We start from the raw sequence: 6,105 nt of genomic DNA on the forward strand, positions 1-6,105 counted from the left end.
TTAAAACTGAGTGGACTGGAGCAATGGGAAATGAAGTGTTTTGCTCAAGAACACAACGTGCAACCAGTCTGGGAATGGAAACCACTATCTCACAATTGTGAATGCAACATGCATAACCAGTAGGCCTGGTGAAGGCACATGGCTCAGTGTATAGAGTATCAGGTTCATGATCATGAGGTAGTGAGTTCAATTCCTGGACCGTGCTGTGTTCTTGAGCAAGACACTTTATTTCATGTTGCTCCAGTTCACTCAGCTGTAGAAATGAGTTTTGACATCACTGGTGCCAAGCTGTATTGGCCTTTGCCATTCCTTTGGATAACATCGGTGGTGTGGAGAAGGGAGGCTGGTATGCATGGGCAACTGCTGGTCTCCCATAAACAACCTGGCCCAGACTTGTGCCTTGGAGGGACCAGCCCCTGCCGGAGCCTCATGGAGCTTTTAGGTGTTTTCGCTCAATAAACACTCACAACGCCTGGTCTGGGAATCAAAACTACGATCCTCTGACCGTGAGTCCGCTACCCTAACCACTGGGCCATTGCGCCTCCATATATATATATATATATATATATAACCCATGCTAGCATGGAAAACGGACGCTAAGTGATGATGATGATATATATAAACCCAAAAGAAATAATCAATATAAGACTTAGTTTATTAATCAAATAAATTTCATTAAATATGAAATAAAAGGATAATCCATTTTAACATCCAGTCTGCTTCATTTCATTTATTTGATGAAATTTATTCAACTTTGATTAATAAATTAAGTCTTATATTGATTATTTCTTTACATACTTTCATACCTATATGATTTAAAAATTTGTAAATAATGTATGAGGAAAAAACAGAAATCTATGGATAAAATTCCTATTAAAGGACAAACATACATTCTTCCGGATAAATATATAATATATTTACGGGTTGGACGAACCCATATATATATATATTATATATTCATCCAACCCATGCTAGCATGGAAAACGGACGTTAAATGAAGATGATGATAATGATATATATATATATATATATATATATGTGTGTGTAGTGGATTTCAGTTTTCATCAACCAAATCCACTCAAGACCTTGGTTAGCCCAGGACTATAGTGGAAGCACTCCGTCAGTTACGACGACGAGGGTTCCGGTTGATCCGATCAACGGAACAGCCTGCTCATGAAATTAATGTGTAAGTGGCTGAGCACTCCACAGACACGTGTACCCTTAACGTAGTTCTCGGGGATATTCAGTGTGACACAGAGAGTGACAAGGCTGGCCCTTTGAAATACAGGTACAACAGAAACAGGAAGTAAGAGTGAGAGAAAGTTGTGGTGGAAGAGTACAGCCGGGATCACCACCATCCCTGCCGGAGCCTCGTGGAGTTTTAAGTGTTTTCGCTCAATAAACACTCACAATGCCCGGTCTAGTAATCGAAACCGCGATCTTACGACCGCAAGTCCGCTGCCCTAACCACTGGGCCATTGCGCCTCCACCCAGGACTATAGTAGAAGACAGTTGGCCAATATTTTAATATGTGGGAAAACTGACAAGGTATTGGTACCATTCAAAAACAGACCAATAAAATCTATTGCATAGAAATAAGTATATTTATTCACTTATATATATGAAGTCTTCCTAACTTAACAGCTTTGAAGATGGCAAAATGAGTGGCCAAAAGATCATTTAAATTTTTTTCTTCTCTTTATATACCATCATCATGAAGGATGGGGCCAACTGTAATTTATCAAATCTGAAAGAATGAAAGGCAAAGTCAACATCAGTGGGATTTGAACTCAGAGTACAGAGTATCACATCAATACTGCAAGTCATTCTCACTGATGCTCTTCTAAGAATTCTGGTACTTAAGTGTTCAGCCTAGGAGCAATGGAATGCCTACAACAGGAATGTATTTGCAACTAAGGAAATGGCAATCTTAATACATTTATTTATTACACAGCAAAATTCAGAATAATGTTACCAATACAAAATTCAAGTTTTGCATTAGAAGTAGCTCAATAATTTAAGCATTATCACATACTTCAGCATTTGATAACGTTTACATCACTGAGCTATTTCTAACACAAAATTTGAATTTTGTTCTACTTAAGCAGCACTTTTTCACATCAACAAATAGAATTTATGCTATTTGTATATACTTTTAGATAACTGTTGCAGACTCGTTTCCAAAGTAGGCCAAGTTCACAACACTGATGATGAGAAAAAAAACTACCATATATTGTTCTCATTCATTTCTGGGGTGATTTTGTTTTGCCTAGCTTTGAAGTGTACTGAGTTTTTTAATGCTATATGTCTTTAAAGGATCCTCCCTTAAACAAAACACTACAGCTACATGTATTTAACAACACACTCAATAAGTATGTAATATTGATAATGCTACTAGTATTAACAATATTTATAGCTATTGTGGTAGTGCTTCATCATCGTTTAACATCCACTTTCCATGTTAGCATGGGTTGGACGGTTCAACTGGGGTCTGGGAAGCCAGGAGGCTGCACCAGGCCCAGTCTGATCTGGCAGTGTTTCTACAGCTGGATGCCCTTCCTAACGCCAACCACTCCGTAAGTGTAGTGAGTGCTTTTTACATGCCAGGCGAGGCTGGCAACGGCCACGATCTGTTGGTGCTTTTTATGTGCCACCGGCACGGAGGCCAGTCGGGGCAGTGCTGGCAAAGGCCATGTTCGGATGGTTCTTTTATGTGCCACCAGCACTGGTACCACAACTACAATTTCCATTGATTTTTGAGCGATTTCGATTTCGATTCCAATTTCACTTGCCTCAACAGGTCTTCGTGGTATGATTATTGGTGTGTGGTATCAAATGTGAGTAATTCTCAACTGTCTATCTACTTTATTACTGATGAGTTTCTGTATAACTAATAGTATTTTTGTAGTATAACATAGTTCATTGTTGTAAGCAACAGCACTATAAAACTGTTCTGTGGTTGCTTATCCTGTGATACAGTGTTCAAGTCTTTCTATACCCTTGGAGAAAGTAATGGGAAAATTTCTCCAATACATTCTTCACATGAAGACCAGGTCCTCCATCAACCCATTCGGGTTACAAAACTAAGTATCACCCAATAAACCCAGTTGAAGATTTCTACTAATATTCTTTGCACTCATGGGGTTTAGATTGTGCAATTAATATATATAATGCTTTAGCATTCAGAGTGCTCTGTCAAATGTAATCCTTATTTATTCACATTATTTTTAATTAATCATAGCTTTGGGATTCCAATGATGTGATTGCTTATTTTTAGAATGATATTGTAGGGTATGTGTGAGAGGCTAGATATGGCCAGTTTGAACATAAAATGAATAGAACATTTGGGCCTGCCATGGCTGGTTTAAATGCTAAAGGGTGCATATATGTAATAGAATCATAATAGTAGGAAAAAAAAAACAATAGTTTTGAGATTGCATTGAGGAATGCCTTGAAATTAGGTAGCAGGAATTTGCTCCTGGTGGGGAATTTTAATGGCTGCAACTGGGAACATCATCATTGTTTAACGTCTGCTTTCCATGCTAGCATGGGTTGGACGATTTGACTGAGGTCTGGCAAACCAGATGGCTGCACCAGACTCCAATCTGATCTGGCAGAATTTCTACAGCTGGATGCCTTTCCTAATGCCAATCACTCCGAGAGTGTAGTGGGTGCTTCTACGTGCCACCAGCACGAGAGCCAGTCAGGCAGTACTGGCAACAGTCATGCTCAAATGCTTTTTATGTGCTACCTGCACAGGAGCCAGTCCAGTGGCACTGGCAACGACCTCGCTTGAATGTTTTTTCAAGTGCCAGTAAGGCGACGCAGGTAACAATCACGCTCGAATGGTGCTTTTTATGTGCCATCGGCATGGAGGCCAGCTTGTTGCTCTGGCAATGATCATACTTGTATGGTACTCTTAGCACTCCACTAGCACAGATGCCAGTCATCGAATTTGATTTTGATGAAATTTTGTGCAAGGTTGAAGAAATTGCAAGTTTCCTGAATTTCTGTTTTGCTGCAAAGTAATTTATCATTTGTAATGTAAATTTCAGCCTAAAATGGTGCTAAAATGGTAGGATCAAGACTAATTTATTTTGGTCTGTTTCAAAAATAAAGAATAACAAATGGTTATGAATATTTTCTAGCCTTGGGGAGGAAACTGCAGCCATTATAATTTACAAGTTAGGCTGATTTGGGTTGAAAACTGAGAGTAGGAGAAAGAAAGAGGATGTCTCGATGGCAAATGCTAAAGAGACAGCATAAAAATAAATAGTTGGATTATTGTGGTGGAAAAAAAAACTTGACCAAATTATGGTAGGTGAATCTTGCCTGGACCAAAAGTATTCAGGTTATGTAGCTAAGGGTAAAGAAGTAAGGTACACAGTTGTATCTTGCATAAACAGAAGCAAATAGGTATAACAATGTCCTTGTGGATATGAAAACACTAAAGTGTCAAGATGAACAAGATCACTGGCAATAAGATTAAGTTTAATGTAAAAAATAAATAACACTGAAGCGAAGTAACACCAAATATATAGTGCGTGTGTTTTTATTGGCTAAGCTGGTAAAATGACCATTCCAAAATACAACAATATATAATAATAGCTGATATAAATGTTGGTTGATTCTTCAGTCACGCTTTACATTGTATAGAGAGAGTTAACGTAAAGGGTGCAGGATGAGTGCATATAGTAGGCTTTGTGGCAGACAATGAGTAAAATGCTACTCTCACATCCACTAAGAGAGAAAAAATCAGAGATAGAGAAAGAAGAGATGTAGTAAATGTTATGGGAGGAGATATACAAACGAGAAATTTTATTTAAGATTATAAATATTTTACTGTTGAAAATTAGTTTTTATTTCATTATTTTTTTATAAGCACCAATAAATTTGATAAAAGTTACATTATACTTTATGTATGTCATATTTCTGATATTACTCATGGTGGCAAAAGCATATTTACTATCATATGACTGGTAACATTCTAGTATTGTATAATGCAAGGTGGAAGCATTGGACAAAAGATATTAAATGATGTCTATAGAATATTATCCAGCTTCAGCTATATGGTGGAACTCAGTAGCAGATACCTCATAGGAGACATTATATGAAGTAATTAAGGTTTTTATATCAAATCAAGCAAGATGTCTTGGAATCTGGAATTGTTATTTGTGGAAACAGTTTGAAAGGCTGAAAATAGTTTTAGCACAATTGGTAAAAACATTACGACAGGATTGTAACAAGAACATTTGTATTGTGACTCCCATCAATAACATGAAGACAGGGAAAGCTGCTGCAAGAGCTTGTTATTGCAATACAAATAAATACACAACACTGAAATGGTACAAGAATGTGTCATTTGAAAGTTGTTAATTAGGTGAATAGAGTAAGGAAATTATAGGCACCTCAAATTAATGAAGATACAGAATACAGTTAATTAGATATGACTGAAATATATAGTAGGTCATAGTACTATAAATAAGTAGATTTCTGATAAGACATCTTGTAAAAGTAGTATTTAACAAGCTTAAATGACTTCAGTTTACTGTTACTGAAGGACTTTTGATAGGGATCCTTTTTTTTTTTTCATGTGGTTCATAGTGAATTGAAGCTATTTGTATTATATGATTAAAATCAGATTTAGGATAAAAAGCAGAATCACTTCAAATTAGGTTCACCTTGGTCCTATCCTTAGAACATGCATATATATATATGTGTGTGTGTGTGTGTGTGTGTTGTGTGTGTGTGTGTGTGTGCATGTATGTATGTATATGCATATAAATAACAAAAGACCGTGTTTACTGGTGGCAAGATGTGTGAGAGAAGATCTACTTGCCCACCCAAATATGAGATAACAAATATTAAAATTACATATAGTTGTATATACACAGGTATGTATTGCTAGGCATATGTATATATATGTGTGTGTGCATGTCTGTCTGCTTTCTAGTTAGAATTATTGACCTCTTTGATAGCCTCTCACCCATCTAACCTTCACAATCCCTGTCACTAATTCATTTGCCTATTGCCCATATCACAAAATCCCCAGGACTTTTGCCTATATCTCTCTTGTTTCCTGTGCCTAAGCAGTTTTTTACTCAT

At 37.0% G+C, this 6,105-nt stretch overlaps 1 long non-coding RNA gene across 1 annotated transcript in view; it reads right to left on the reverse strand.

The window, feature by feature from the left end:
- Positions 1 to 4,723, reverse strand: part of LOC118763997 — a 5,575-nt gene extending 852 nt beyond the window's left edge. The window contains exon 1 of the long non-coding RNA XR_004999772.1: positions 4,594 to 4,723. This is a non-coding gene — a long non-coding RNA (uncharacterized LOC118763997). The remainder of the gene's footprint in view (positions 1 to 4,593) is intronic.
- Between the last annotated feature and the right edge of the window lie 1,382 nt (positions 4,724 to 6,105).

This window comes from Octopus sinensis, linkage group LG6, assembly GCF_006345805.1.
Source record: "Octopus sinensis linkage group LG6, ASM634580v1, whole genome shotgun sequence".
Classification (NCBI taxonomy): domain Eukaryota; kingdom Metazoa; phylum Mollusca; class Cephalopoda; order Octopoda; family Octopodidae; genus Octopus; species Octopus sinensis.